Below are 16,304 nucleotides of genomic sequence, written 5' to 3' on the forward strand. Positions count from 1 at the left end.
TGTGCTTGACTTTGTGTTGTGTCTGTCTGAGCATGCGGGGTTTGGTACGCAGCCAAAGGCTCAGTAGGAACTTTGAGAAGTGCTCTGGAGCCCTTTCTATGCTCAGTTCCCTTCTCTCCAGTACCCTGACTGCAAATTCTAGATGTCTCAGTAGCCCTCAACTCCACAACTCAGTGAGAATTTCACAGTGCTGCTTGGATTCTCCCCTCACTTTGCCATAGACTGGGAAGTACCTCCAAGCTCTGGGTTGATCTTTGGACCTACCTCATTTGTTTCCCTTCTCTCAAGATTCACAGTCCTGGCAAGCTCCCTAGGGTCACGTAACTCACTGTGCAGTGAATGGGGTTGAATGGTCAGTAGATAAGAAGGGACTGGAGAGAAGGTTAGTATGGTTGGATCCCCGGTGATGGATGGACAGGCAAGGAGGGAACAGCAGATGCATAGGGAGGTCAGATGGGGCCATGAAGGGCCTATGGTACCTGTGCTAAGGACTTTGGACTTCTGTCCTAGATATGCAGCAGTCACCTGCATCTTCTGGGAAGGACGACTGCCCTGGAGATTCCTGAAGGAGAGAAATGACCTGCTCATGTCTGTGAAGTAGAAAGGTTAACAACGAAGCAGTGCCAGGGATAACCTGGAGAGGGCACTTGTGTCACACCAGAGGTGGCTGCAAAGGTCCAGGTGGTGGATAAATCCAGGGGCTACTGAGTACCTTCATCTGCTCAGGTTGGAGGAATGCCAGAGCCGGGAAGCAAGCAGATTTCTGTTGTACAGGGTCTCTGCAGACCTCAGCCAAACTTCTCCATGGGAAACTAGGGTTTTGCTGGGCAACTAGGGTTTTGCCTGGCCATCAACAAGTCCCTAGAGGTGCTCTTGTCAGCTAACACTACTCAATTCTGTCCCCTGCCCAAAGTTCCAGGCCATAGGGTCACTCTATGCCACAAGAAGGGGGGCCTGGGTTCTGTCTGGAGGCCATGTGCCACTGGCTGCCTTCTCTCCTTTGAGCTGACTCCCTCAAAAGGCTGGCTTCAGCCACGGAGTGTCTGAGGACCACATTGTCAAGCAGGCCCAATTCAGCCCACCGCAGCCCCTCAGCCCATCCCAATGCAGGCCTCATCTCTCAACCGGACATCCTGCTTGCTGTCAGCTGTCACTGCTGATCACAAGTGTCCTATTGGATTGCTCATAACCTCTTTTCTACAGGAACCATTTTTTTTTATTTTTAATTACTATGGGTATATAATAGATGTATATATTTATGGGGTACATGTGATTTTTGATACAAGCGTACAATGTGTAATGATTAAATAAGGACAATTGGGTTATCCCTCACATGAAGCATTTGCCCTTTCTTTGTGTTGGGAACATTCCAATTTCACTCTTTTAGTTATTTTAAAATATACAATAAATTATTGTTAACTATAGTCACCTTATTGTGTTACCGAATACTAGATCTTATTCATTCTACCTAACTGTATTTTTGTACACATAAACTGTCCCCTCTTTCTCCCCCTCTCCCCACTACCCTTTCCATCCTCTGGTAACCATCGTTCTGCTCTCTACCTCCATAAGTTCCTTTGTTTTAATGTTTAGCTCCCACATATGAGTGAGAACGTGCAATATTTGTTTTTCAGTGCCTGGCTTATTTCACTTAACAAAATGTCCTCCAGTTCCATCCATGTTGCTGCAAATGACAGAATTTCCTTTTTTGTGGCTGAATAATATTCCATTATGTATATGTACCACATTTTCTTTATCCATTCATCTAGTTTGATAGACACCTAGGTTGATTCCATATCTTGGATATTGTGAATAGTGCTGCAATAAACATGGGAGTGCAGACATCTTTTTGATTTACTGATTTCTTTTCTTTTGGCAATATACCTACCAGTGGCATTGCTGGGTCATGTGGTAGTTCTATTTTTAGTTTTTTGAGGAACATCCATATGGTTCTCCATAGTCTCTGTACTAATTTATGTTCCCACCAACAGTGTACCAGGGTTCCCCTTTCTCCACATCCTCGCCAGCATTCATTATTGCCTGTTTTTTGGATAAAAGCCATTTTAACTGTGGTGAGATGTTATCTCATTGTAGTTTCTTTCTTTCTTTTCTTTTTTTCTTTTCTTTTTTTTTTGAGACAGAGTCTCACTCTGTCACCTGGGCTAGAGTGCCGTGGCATTAGTATAGCTCACAGCAACCTCAAACTCCTGTGTCAGTCTCCCAAGTAGCTGGGACTACAGGTGTATGCCACCACACCTGGCTAATTTTTTCTCTTTTTAGTAGAGATGGGGGCTTGCTCTTGCTCAGGCTGGTCTTGAACTCCTAAGATCAAGTGATCCTCCCCTCTAGGCCTCCCAGAGTGCTAGGATTATAGGAGTGAGCCACCATGCCCGGCCCTCATTGTAGTTTCAATTTGCACTTTTTCATATACCTGTTGGCTATTTGTATGTCTTCTTTTGAAATGTTCGTTTAGATCTTTTGCCCATTTTTAAATCAAATTATTTGATTTTTTTTCCTATTGAGTTGTTTGAGCTCCTTATATATATTCTGGTTATTAATCCCTTGTCAGATGGGTAGTTTCTAAATATTTACATTCATTATGTGGGTCTCTTCACCTTCCTGATTGTTTCCTTTGCTGTGCAGAAGATTTTTAGCTTGTAGCTCAATGGGATCCCATTTGTCTATTTTTGCGTTGGTTGCCTGTGTTTTTGAGGTATTACTCAAGAAATCTTCACCCAGATGAATGTCCTGAAGCATTTCCCCAATGTTTACTTCTAGCAGTTTCATCATTTCAGGTCTTAGATTTAAATTTTTAATCCATTTTGATTTTATTTTTGTATATGGTAAGAAATAGTGGTCTAGTTTTATTCTTTCACATGTGGACATCCAGTTTCCCCGGCACCATTTATTTATTTATTACTGTTTTACATCAGTTTTAATGGAAATAAAAGAGGGAGTAAGAAAAGTACATTTATTAGTGGTTTACATACTTGCCATGATGGTAAAAGTCATTCTAACTTGCATGAATAATATATTCAAAAACATTCCACACTCCTTGGTGGTTTGAGCAATGCAGTTTATAAAATAAAACAAAAAACTGTCTATTCCCATTAAAGAAAGCATCAAAAACTGGTATTGAGAAATTAGATGAAAGGATCAATCTCTAACTCCTGGATGCCAGGAAGCAGAGTTTTTCAGCATCAAAAACAAAGCCCTGGCCGGGTGCGGTGGCTCATGCCTGTAATCCTAGCACTCTGGGAGGCCGAGGCGGGTGGATCGCTCAAGGTCAGGAGTTCGAGACCAGCCTAAGCAAGAGCAAGACCCCGTCTCTACTAAAAAATAGAAAGAAATGATCTGGACGACTAAAAATATATATATAGAAAAAATTAGCCGGGCATGGTGGCACATGCCTGTAGTCCCAGCTACTCGGGAGGCTGAGGCAGAAGGATCACTTGAGCCCAGGAGTTTGAGGTTGCTGTGAGCCAGGCTGACGCCACGGCACTCACTCTAGCCCGGGCAACAGAGTGAGACTCTGTCTCAAAAAAAACAAAAACAAAAACGAAAACAAAGCCCTAAGTAAGAGCTCAAAGCCCCACCCCTCAGGGGTCACATAGTTTGGGCTGTTGCTTTTAACTAATTCATTATTTTAACACATTAAACAATTTAGCCTTTTCTTTACCCCAAATTAAAACTAAGCACATATAATACTCTTCAGAAATGCAAACACCCTGAGATAGCTCATTACCAGGACCTACGCAGGGATTCACTGTTTAGGTATAGCTAGTGTAATTCATATTTAAAATCATTTCATAAAAATAACAATTGTCCCAGTTTTCCAAGTTCTGTTTCTTTCTATGATGGTCAACAAAGTAATCTCTATTAAGATTCTTATTCATTGCTTGAATGTAGTAACTGCTTAGTAAAATTCTCCAGCTCATTTTCAAGTTGAACAGCTTTACTTCTTAAGAGCTTTGAATTGTTTTGTCTTTTCTCCAACTGATCTATTTCTTTGGATAATCTAGCAATTTCTTGTTTCAGATGTCTTTGGGTAATATTAACTTGCTGGCACAGGTGAGCAAAAGTGGTAACCATTTCTCTTTGCACTTTATGGCTACAGTTTGCACTTGTGAAGCTAACAATCATCTGCAGTTTTTTGGTTGCATAGTTCACAAATTGCTGTTTAAAGCCTCTCTCCTTGGCACAGGTGGTCCAGGTCAGCTGTTCATAAAGACACAATGTTCATACATGCTTAATGAAACAGATATGAATTTCCAGTCTATGGTTTTCCAAATCACTCCTCCAACAACGATGCCCATAGAAGTTCTAGATGTAAGGGAAGCTAATCCTGTTATTAAGGTAACCATGATTTCTTCCTGTGATGCATTATCTGGTGTTACTGGATTGGTAGGAGCAGTGAGAGTAGAAGCTAAAGATCTAGGGAGATGAAAGATAGGCTCTGATGATCCTAGGAGCACCCTGTGAGCATTTGTAGGGCCCAAAAATTGATGTACAAGGGAAGAGCAGCCCAAGGGCCAGCACCATTTATTGAAGAGACTGTCCTTTCCCCAATACATATATTGGTGCTCTTGGCACCTTTGTCAAAAACGAGTTCACTGCAGATGTATGGATTTATTTCTGGGTTCTCTATTCTGTTCCTTTGGTCTATGTGTCTGTTTTTATGCCAGTTACATGCTGTTTTGGTTACTATAGCTCCGTAGTATAATTTGAAGTCAGGTAATGTCATTCTTCTGGTTTTGTTCTTTTGCTCAGGATGGCTTTGGCTATTCTGCATCTTTTGTGGTTTCATATATGTTTTAAGATCATTTTTTCTTTTTCTGTGAAGAATGTCATCAGTATTTTGATAGGGATTGCATTGAATCTGTAGATCGCTTTGGTAGATTCAATTTTTTTGTGTCCTCTTCAATTTCTTTCATCAATATTTTATAGTAGAGATCTTTCACTTCTTTGGTTAAGTTTATTGCTAGTGTGAACTAAAATAAAATCTTAAGGCTTCCCCCACAGGCTGACTGAATGGACACCCTTTTTGCCAAGGGGATACCCTAAAACTGAGTTGCTGGCTATAAGAAGGGAGGTCAGACATGCCTCATCATGCCCCCCTCCCTTCTTATAGATATGCTCTGTAACTCATTAACAGGCCTAAGGCTATGCAAGACAAACCTGCAGGTCCTCAATTTATACAACAAATATATGGCCAGTAGCTTGTCTCTGATTAACAGACTTCCTTATCTTAACTTAAAAGATTCCAAGCCTTTAGACAAAGCTTCATTTCTTTAACCAATTACAAGTCAAAGTACTTTTAAACCCACCTATAACCTATAAGCCCCTGCTTGGACATGTCCCACCTTTTCAGGCCAAACCAATGTATGCCTTTCACATATTAATTTATGACTTTACCTGTAACCCCCATCTTCCTGAAAGGTATAAAACCAAACTAACCCAGCCACAGCGAGTCCACTTGCTCAAAGCTTCTTTGGCATGGCTTCAGGTCATGGTCCTCAAATTTGGCTCAGAATAAACTTCTTTAAATTATTTTACAGAGTTTGGCTTCTTTTCCATTGACATTAGATATTTTATTTTATTTGTATTAATAGCTATTGTAAATGTGATTACTTTCTTGAGTTCTTTTTCAGATTGTTCCCTGTTGGTATATAGAAATGCTTCTGATTTTTGTATATTGATTTTGTATCCTAAAACTTTACTGAATTTATCAATTCTAATAGCTTTTTTGGTGGAGACTTTGGGTTTTTCTAAATCTAAGATTATATTTTCTGAAAATGAGGATAATTTGACTTCTTCCTTTCCAATCTGGATGCCTTTTATTTCTTTCTCTTGTGTAATTGCTCTAGCTAAGACTATGTTGAATAACAGTGGTAAAAGCGGGCATCCTTGTTGTGTTCCATATCTTAGAGGGAAGACTTTCAGTTTTTCTCTGTTCAGTATGATACTAGCTATAGGTCTCTCTTAAATGGCTTTTGTAGTGTTGAGGTATGCTCCTTTTATACCCACTTTTGAGAGTTTTTATCATGAAGGAATGTTGAGTTTTATAAAATTTTATAAATTTTATAAAATCCTTTTTCAGCATCAATTTAAATGATCATATGGTTTTTGTCCTTCATTTTATTGATGTGATGTATCACATTCATTGATTTGCATATGTTGAACCTTCTTTGCATCCCTGGGATGAATCCCACTTGATCATGATGAATGATCTTTTTAATGTGTTGTTGAATTCAGTTTGCTAGTGTTTTTGCTAGAGGATTTTTGCATTTATGTTCATCAGAGATATTGGACTGCATTTTTCTTTTTTTGTTGTGTCTTTGTCTGGTTTTGGTATCAGGCTAATACTGACCTTGTAGAATGAGTTTGGAATTATTCCCTCCTCCTTGAATTTTTAGAATAGCTTGAGTAGATAGGTATTAGATCCTCTTTAAGTGTTTCATAGCACTCAGCAGTGAAGCCATCAGTCCTGGGCTTTACTTTGAGGGGAGATTTTATTACTGCTTCTATCTCATTATTTGATATTGGTCTATTCAGGTTTTGGATTTCTTCAATGGTTCAATACTGGTAGGTTGTATATGTCTAGAAATTTATACATTTCTTCTAGTTTTTCCAGTTAATTGGCATATAGTTGCTCATAATAGTCTCTAATGATCCTTTGAATTTCTGCAGTATCATGATGTCTTCTTTTTTGTCTCGGGTTTATTTGGATCTTCTCTCTTTTGTTCTTAGTCTGGCTAAAGGTTTGTCCATTTTGTTTGTCTTTTCAAAACACTAACTTTCATTTCACTGATCTTTTGTATTTTTTGTTTCAATTTAATTTATTTCTGCTCTGATCTTTATTATTTCTTTTCTTCTACTAATTTTGGGTTTTGTTTGCTCTGGCTTTTCTAGTTCTTTAAGGTGCATTGTTAGGTTGTTTGTTTGACATTTTTCTACTTATTCAATATAGGCATTTATTGCTATAAATTTCCCTCTTGGGGTACTGCTTTTGCTATATTCCACAGATTTTGGCCTTTTTTCCATTTTTGTTTTTTTCAACAAATTTTTAAAGTTTTCTTCTTAATCTCTTATTGACCTCTTGGTCATTCAGGAGCCCATTGTTTAATTTCTATGTGTTTGTCTAGTTTCCAAAGTTCCTCTTATTATTGATTTCTAGTTTTATTCCATTGCGGTCAGAAAAATACTTGATATGATTTCAATTTTTTGAATTTTTAAAGACTTGTTTTGTTGCTTAACATATGGTCCACCCTTGAGAATGATCCATGTGCTGGGGAGAAGAATGTGTATTCTGTAGTTGTTGGATGAAATGCTCTGTAAATATTTATTAGGCCCATTTGGTCTATAGGAAAGATTAAGTACAATGTTTCTTTGTTGGTTTTCTGTTTAGACGATCTGTCCAATGCTAGAAGTGTGGTGTTGAGGTCTCCAGCTGTTATTGTATTGGGATCTATCTCTCTCTTAACTCTAATAATATTTGATTTATCTATTTGGGTGGTCCAGTGTTGGGTGAATATATATTTATAATTGTTATATCCTCTTGCTTAATTGACCCCTTTATCATTATATAATGACTTTCTTTGTCTCTTTTTACAGTTTTTGTCTTGGAATCTATTTTATCTGATATAAGTATAGCTACTCCTGCTCTATTTTGGTAGTCATTTGCATGAAATATGTTTGTCCATCCCTTTATTTTCAATCTGTGTGTGTCTTTATAGGGGAAGTGAGTTTCTTGCAGGCAGAATATAGTTGGGTCTTATTTTTAATCCATTCAGCCATTGTATGTCTTTTGATTGGAGAATTTAGTCCATTTACGGTCAATGTTATTATTGATAGGGAAGGACTTACAACCACCATTTTGTTATTTGTTTTCTGGTTGTTTTGTGGTCCTCTTTTCTTTCTTCTTTCCTTCCTATTTTCCTTTGTTTAAAAGTGATTTTCTCTGGTAGCATGTTTTAATTTCTTGCTTGTTATTTTTTGTGTATTTGTCATAGGTTTTTGATTTGAGATTATGATGAAAATTGTAAATAACATTTTATAACCAATTATTTTAAACTGACGACAACTTAACTCTGGTTACCAAAAAATAAACAAAGAAGCAAAGGAAAATCTAAAAAACCTCTACACTTTAACTCCATCCCTCTGCTTTTTGATTTTTTGTTGTTTCTATTTATACATTTTTTAAACTATATCTCTCAAAAAGTTGTTGTATTTGTTATTTTAGATAGGTTTGTATTTTAGTCTTCCTACTCAAGAGATGAGTTGTTTTTTACACACTATAATTACAACATTAGAGTCTTCTGTATTTGTCTGTATAACTTACTGTTGCCAGTGAGTTTTATATCTTCAGATGTTTTCTTATTATTCATTAATGTCCTTTTATTTTGGATTGAAGAACTCTTAACTCTTAACATTTCTTATAGGATAGGTCTGGTGTTGACAAAGTCCCTTAGCTTTTGTTTGTCTGGGAAAGTTTTTATTTCTCCTTCATGTTTGAAGGCGATTTTTGCTGAATATAATAGTCCAAAATGCAAGGCTTTTTTCATCAGCACTTTGAATATGTTATGCCACTATCTCCTGGCTTGTAAAGTTTCCACTGAGAAGTCTGCTGCCAGATGTATTGGAGCTCCTTTATATGCTATTTGTTTCTTTTGTCTTGCTGCTTTTAGGATCCTTTCTTTATCTTTGACTTTTGAGAGTTTAATTATTAAATGCCTTCAGGTAGTTTTATTTGGGTTGACCCTGATTGGTGTTCTATGACTTTCTTGTACCTGAATATTGATATCTTTCTCTGGGCTTGGAAAGTTGTTATTATTTCTTTGAATAAACATTCTACCCTGATCTCTCTCTCTACCTCCTCTTTAAGGACAGTAACTCAGATTTTCCCTTTTGAGACTATTTTCTAGATCTTGCAGGTGTGCTTCATTCTTTTATATTACTTTTTATTTTTTCTCTTCTGTGTATTTTCATATAGCCTGTCTTCAAGCTTACTAATTCTTTCTTCTACTTGATCAATTCTGCTGCTGAGAGACTCTGCTGCATTTTTCAGTTTGTCAATTAAAATTTTCAGCTTCACAATTTCTGCTTGATTTTTAAAATTATTTCAATATCTGTTAAATTTCTCTGATTGGATTCTGAATTTCTTCTTTGTGTTACCCTGAAGTTCGTTGAGCTTCCTCAAAACAGCTATTTTGACTTCTTTGTCTGAAAGGTCACATATCTCCATCACTCTGGGATTGGTCACTGGAGCCTTATTTAGTTCGTTTAGTGAGGTCATGTTTTCCTGGATGTTCTTGATGCTTGTGGATGTCTGTCAATGTCTGGGCATTGAAGAGTTAGGTATCTTTTCTAATCTTTGAAGTCTGGGCTTGCTTGTACCCATCCTTCTTGAGAAAGCTTTCCATGTGTTCAAAGAGAATTGAATGTTGTGCCCTAATCCTGTAATCACTGCAGCCATACCAGCACTAGGGGGCACCCCAAGCCCAGTAATGCTGCAACTCCTGCAGATTCCTAGAGTTACTGCCTTGGTGAGCTTGGGTAAGATCTGGGAGAATTCCCTGATCTGCCTTTTACCAGGCAAAATCTCTTGCTTTCTTCCCTCACTTTCCCCCAAACAGAAGCCTTACTCTCCATGCTGGGCTACATGGAGTTCAGGGAGGGGTGATGCAAGCCCTCTCGTGGCCACCACTGCTGACACTGCTTTGGGTCACAGCTGAAGCCAGTACAGTACTGGGTCTAGGATAAGGCCAGTGGCGCATACTGCCTGGCTACTACTGATGTTTATTCAAGGCCCCAGGGCTCTTTAGTCATAAGGTGGTGATTCCTGCCAGGATTCGGTCCTTCCCGTCAGGGTGACAGGTTCTCTTCTGGCCCAGGGTGGGTCTAGACATACTGTCCAGGAGCTAGGGCCTGGAATCAAGGGGCTTCAGGAATCTACTTGGTCCTTTATTTTACCATGGCTGAGCTGGTACACAGGTTGCAAGACAAAGTCCTCTATACTCTTCCCTTTCCTTTCTCCAAGTGGAAGGAGTCGCTCCTCAAGCTGCACTGCCTAGAGTTGGGGGAGGGGAGGTTCACTGGGTAAAGTGCACCCCAAGTCCATTGTATCATAGCCTAGCGTAACACCAGGACTTACCCAACGACTGCAGTCCCTGTGGCCTGTCTGCCACTCAAATTTATTCCAGGGCCAGGGTCATTTTGGTCAGCTGGTGGTGGAACTAGCTGGAACTCAGGTTCCTACCACTGGGGCAGAGGATCCCCCTCTGGCCAGGGCTCGTCTAAATGCTCCTTCCATGGGCACTGGCAGATTTCTGCCCTGTGTTGTGGTCCGCTGTGAAAAGGCAGCACCTGGAATCACTTCTTTCTCCTTCCCTCAAGCACACAGATTCTCTCTCCTCGGGGTGCTGCCAGGGGATGTGGAAGGGGTAGCATAAGCAATGCACGACTTTCCTACCCTCTTTCCTACCCTCTTCAATGCCTCTTTCCCTGATATGATGTTGAAACTGTGACTGCTCACCTGATTTTTGGCTCTTATGAAGGTGCTTCCTTGCATGGATAGTTGTTAAATTTGGTGTTCCTGCAACGGGAGGATCCCTAGAGGGTTCTACTCAGCAATCTTGCTCTGCCTCTTTCCAGGGAACATTTCTTGTGGCATCCCACAGGGATCTTGACCATTGCCTATTGCCCATGCACTCATGATTTGGGAAAACATAGGCTGGATTCTTTTGTAGCTAACTGGAACAGTGGGGAAACTGCCTTACACGGAGGCACCCATAAGGATGCACATGAAAGGTCTGATCTTGGGAGACCAATTTGGAAGCAGGCAACAGAACAACTCAGAACAACAGATATATATTGCCAACTCTAGCCAAACCCGTGGGATTCCTTAGGCCCCAGACTCCGAACACACATTCAGAATATGTGGCTAAGCACTAAAAAGGCTTCACAAACACTACTTGTTGAGTAAGTAAAGATGTATCAGAGGAAGAATCCGAATTGTAGGGGAATCGAACCTTTCCCAGGTGAGGGTGTCAGCAGGAGTGGTTCCTTCTGGAGGCTCTGAGACACAATCTGTCCCATTCCTTGCTCCCAGTTTCTGGTAGCCTCAGGCATAACTTGGCTCATGGTAGCATCGCTCCAGTGTTCACATGGCCTTCTCCCTGTGTGCATGTCTCTCTGTGTGTCCAAATGTCCCCTTTTCATAAGGATGCCAGTCATATTGATGATCAGAGGCCCATCCTACTCCAGTATGACCTCACCCAGACCTATCTAATTGCATGTGCGACAACTCTGTCTATCTCCAAATAAGGTCACGTCCTGAGGCACTGCGGGTTAGGACTTCACCACAGGAATTGGGCAGGGAGGAAGACTCCATTCCAGGTGCTGGGGATCTCAGGGTGGGAAACACAGTGCTACGGTTTGAATGCTTGTGTCCCCTCCAAGATTTATGTTGAAAGTTAGTTCCCAATGCAATAGTATTGAGAGGTGGGGCCTTTAGGATGTGATCAGGCCATGAGGGCTCTGCCCTCATGGATGGGATGATGAGTCCCTTGTAAAAGGGCTGGAGAGAACCAGGTAAGCCGCCCCCCCTTTTGCCCTTTGGTCCCTTCTGCCATGTGAGGACACAAGCATTCGTCCACTCTGGAGGGGAAAGCCACAAGGCACCATCTTGGAAGCAGAGACCGCAACACGGAACCTGCCGGTGCCTTCATCTTGGACTTCCCAGCCTCTAGAACAGTGAGAAATAAATTTCTGTTCTTTATGAATTACCCAGCCTCATACATTCTGCTATAGCAGCACAGACAGACTGAGGCACACGGGCAAGGCCCCTTCTCCTGGGCTGCCGGCTTGCCACCTGGGAAGGGAGCCCCTGATGCTCAGAAGCAAAGACCCAAGCCAGCATCTATCGCGTGAAGGCACACAAGTCGGCACTGCTCGTGAGGGTGTGAATGGAGGGGATTCTGGGGTCTCCTTTTGATTTGTGTGGCCAGGCAGAGGGGGCCTATGGGAGGAGGGGACCGTTCAGCTGAGACATGGGCTGGGGGGAGGAGGAGGAGGCGGCCACCACAGGAAGTTCTCGGGGCAGGATGTCCCACCCAGAGGAAGGAGGGAAGGCAAAGGCCACAGGTGGGAACAAGTCACGTGTGCCGCTGGGCCAGCTGAAAAGGCCAATTCTGCAGGAGTCTGGTGAGAGGGGACTGGGGGCAGGTGGCATGGCACGAAGAGCATAAGAAGAAGCCAGCTACTGGGGGGGAGCCTTGTTGACCAGGATGGGGACTTTGAGTTCACTCTAAGGAGACGGGAAGCCACTGGGGGGATGTCTCACTGGGGAGGAGCAGGGTCTGGTGGTGTTGCAGAGAGATCAGCCTGGCTGCTGTGGGGGTAGGGTGGGGTGGGGTGGAGTAGGGAGGGGCCAGAGTGGAGGCCGAGAGAGGGGGAGATGGGGCCAGGGACCGTGGAGAAGGGCAGCAGTCATGGACCAGGGCTGACAGAGTCCAATGACAGGTGAGATTTGGGGGTGAGGCGAAAAGGAGAGGGGAGAAAGGACGCTGGCATCTTTGCTTGGGCAACCAGGTGGAAGGTGGGGCCCTTTGGGGAGAAGGGGAAGCCCGGGGAAGCAGCGGGTGTGCCGAGGGGGCCGGAGCGCTCCAGCATCCAAGGGGGCACTTTGCTGCGCACCTGTGGGGCTTGGGGGAGAGGTCACGTCCAGAGACAGAACATTCGTCGGAGGTGCCAAAATGTCCCTCTGTCAAAAGGGCCGAGGCTGGGAACCCACCTCCACCACGCTGAGCTTGAGCCCAGGAGGAGGAGGAGGAGGGAGGGCCCAGGATGGACAGGTAGGCCGAGAGGGAGGAAGTCGGTCCAAAGGTGGGGGTGGGGGTGGTACCCACAGAAGCTGAGAAGAGAAAGGGTTTAGAGAAGGAAGGAGAGTCGACTGTGCAGAGAGGCGGAGACAGTGGGGGCAGAGTAGTGACGAAGGAAAGGCACTGGTGAGGGTAGGGGCTCGAGGGGGGATGAGCATCCTGCAGAGTCCTGGACTTGGAGTCAGCAGGTACGGAAGGAAGAAGAGTGGGAAGGGACAAGGCTGAAAACAGGGAAAATCAGTTGACAGTCGGCCTGCAGGCCAGCTGGGCCAGCTGGTGACACCAGCCCCACATACATTCCCATGGGAGTGCCCTCTCTGAGGAAGGACTCCAGAAAAATCATGGCCAAAACCAAGAAAGAGGACAAAGTGTGGTATAAGCCACGGCAGGTCTAATGTCAGGGGTTCGACAGACTGAAAATCTCACAGGGGACATTAAGAGCAGCAGTTTGCCCATATTCAGATGGGCTGTCTTGGCCCTGGGGGGAGGGCGGGAGGGGGGCGGTTAGACACGTGAGGCCAATTGAGGAAGCTGGTTTGTGACGGCAGACACACGTGTTTCTTCCTTTAGCCGGTGTTGACCGCCCAGGAGGTGGAAAAGCCTGGGGGGCAAGACCACGTCAACCGAAATAACAAACAGAGAGAGGTTCTCTAAAAGAAAAGGATGTTTCTTCGGGAATAGAGCACCGCAGTGGGAATACGTGTGCCTTGGTAAACTACGTGTGCGTACTCAGGGAGGTAAAGGAAGACAAAAGCTTTTCAAGGAAAAGTGAAGAGGATCACATACTCGTTTTAAGATAATTATCCCTGGCTATGAGGATCAGAAACACAGGCGGCATCAGTCTGAGGTTGGACAGACGGTTGCTGGGCAGACGTCCTCGCCGAAGTATTTGTAAGATTGCAGCGGCCTTTGCGCAAGATTGTAGTTTTTGCAGAGTCTTTTGTGATAGGTTTTTTTTTTTTTTTTTTCAACCAGGCATTCGTTCATGAAAACCCTCCCTTCATGGCCTTCCCCAGCTCTGTTTGTCAAGGTTCTCTCTCACTCTCTCTCTCTCTCTCTCTCTCTCTCTCTCTCTCTCTCTATTTTAACACAAGTGATGCCATTTAGATTCTGACAACATTCACAACCATGCAGGCAAGCCAAAGTCCGACTATGAGGCCACCTCCAACGTGACCTGCTTCTGGGCAATGGCTGAGTGTACACAATGAGAATGCCTTCGACCTTGACCCTAGGCACTTTCTCCTAGACACAGGCCAAGCACACGTCTCTGGGATGAGGAGGAAAGGAGCAGAGGAGATTCACAGAAGAGGAGCCGGGAACTGGGTGATAGACTTGGGAGAAGACGGCCAGCCTCACTATCTATCAGGAACACGCAAGGCACACAGTGACGAAGTAGTGTTTCTCCCCATGGGAAGGGCAAATGGTCAGGACTGGACAAGACCAAAGGCTGCTCAGGCTGTGGGGCACACAGGACCACTCCCACACTGCGGGTGGGAGGGAACACAGGCGGTAACAGATTAGCAATGCCTGGCGCAGCCCAGGTCCCAGCAGAGCCACTTCTTGGTGTATACCCCAGAGCCTGTCCTGCTGACAGGCACGTGGGCTGCTGGTGGCAGCAGTGTCTGTAGCAGCCAAATACTGGGAACAGCCTGAATGCCCGTCCATAGGGTTGTAGACAAATAGCCCGGGGCTGTGATTCAGCCAGGAGCAGGAGCAAGCTGGGCACCCGGCGGAGAAACCTTCACTGGTCAACCAGTGAAGCTTGAGTGAGGAAAGCAAGCTGCCGAAGAGGATGCCGGGCAAGGAAAGAGAAGGGGGCCAGGGAACAACACCCAGAGGTGTGACCCCCGTGGGAAGCTGCTTGCCATCTGACTGGTAGAGATGTTGTTCAGAAGGCCCTGGACTCCCGTGACGGGTCAGGTGCAGGGTGGTGAAACCCGCAGGGACTGGAGCTGTTTGGAGCCTGTTTGCAGTGTGTAGCTCAGGCAGCAGAGCAAAGGGGAAGGACCTATGGAAGGCTGACTCGGGCCAGACAGGCGGAGGTCTCTGGGAAGGTACGTCACCCATGCTGCCCTCAGGGCCAAGAGAACAATGTCCCAGAGCCCATCAGGCCAGCCAGGGCACAGGGGGCAGGGGACGAATTGAGCACCCCGCTCCCAGCAGACTGCCTCTCCATTCACACACTCAGACAGAGACCCAAATCCCATCTCTGAGAAGAAGGGGCAAGGACTTAAGGACTTGCCCAAGGACACACAGTAAGATACAGGCCCAAGGGGTTAGGCTCTAAGCAGCAGAAGCCCTGTTCTTGGAACTTGGGATTTGGAGCTGCAGAATGGAAAAGGCCCGGACAAACCTGGGTGCTGGGTCACCGTCCTTGGGGCTGGCCACTGGCGCTGCAGCAGCAAAGCAAAGCCCATTGGCCCGTGGTGTGCCCGTGGCGGCCGAGGCCTGTGGTCCCCTGGAGCCAGACGGGCAGAGCCGAGATTTCCGACTCTGGGGGAGGGGGGTGAGCGCACGTGGCATCTACTCCAGGGAATCACACCTGGACAAGGTGCTCCTTGCCTCCCCTCGCCCAGGCTAGCCACAGAACCAGTCCTAGGTGGGGGTGGGGAGGGTGAGAGCAGGTGAAGAGGCCCCAGAGCCACCCCATCCCCCCTACCCCTGTCCAGAACACAGCACTGGCGGGCACACCCCACACCCAGACCGCTCGCTGGTGGGCTCCCCCCCGCCCCCGCCAGGGCACATCCAGTAGGGGCGGGGGACCACGCTGGGTCTGGGACTGGAGGGGAGGCGGGGGACCACATGGGGAGACCCAAAGGCGCGGGGACTCGTGGGCACAGACTCTTTCAGACCCCGGGGGGTTGGGGGGGGTCCCACCTGTGGCGGGACCCGGGGGAGGGGCGGGGAGAGGAGCAGGTGACGTCACCCGCAGTCCTGGGGCGCCCGGTAGCCCGGCCGCGTGACCCGCGCGCGCCAATGGCCCGGCGGTCTCCGGGGCGACGCGGAGGGTCCGCGCTCCACAGCCGCCACGCCCCCGCCCCGCGTCCGCACTGCAGAGAGCCGGGGCGAGCAGGCGCCGGCGCACTGGCCCACGTGCCGCGCCGACAGAGGCAGAGGGAGCGACGGAGAGCGGGGGATCGAGGGGCGCCCGACCCCGCCGCCGCTCCGCGCAGCCCCGAGCCCTGCCTCTGCGACCTGGACCAGGAGGGACCCCGCCCCAGGAGAAGGTACCAGCCCCGGGGAGAGGAGGGGGCGCTGGGCCCCGGGAGCCTCCGCCGCCCTCCGTCCGCCCGGGCAGGACTGCGGCAGCCCGCGGGGGCGGCGGGCGGGGGGCGAGGGGCGGTGTGGGGAGGGGGCTGCGGCCCGCGGGGACCGGCGGGGGTTCGGGGTCGGGGCTTGGCGGCAGAGGCACCACCGGGGGAG

The 16,304-nt window shown here is 46.0% G+C and overlaps 1 pseudogene; it reads right to left on the reverse strand.

Moving 5' to 3' along the window:
* Positions 1–3,879: 3,879 nt before the first annotated feature.
* On the reverse strand, positions 3,880–4,554 carry LOC105822888 (annotated as a pseudogene).
* Positions 4,555–16,304: the final 11,750 nt, after the last annotated feature.

The sequence above is a fragment of the Propithecus coquereli genome, unplaced genomic scaffold (assembly GCF_000956105.1).
Source record: "Propithecus coquereli isolate 6110/MARCELLA unplaced genomic scaffold, Pcoq_1.0 Scaffold643, whole genome shotgun sequence".
Lineage (NCBI taxonomy): Eukaryota > Metazoa > Chordata > Mammalia > Primates > Indriidae > Propithecus > Propithecus coquereli.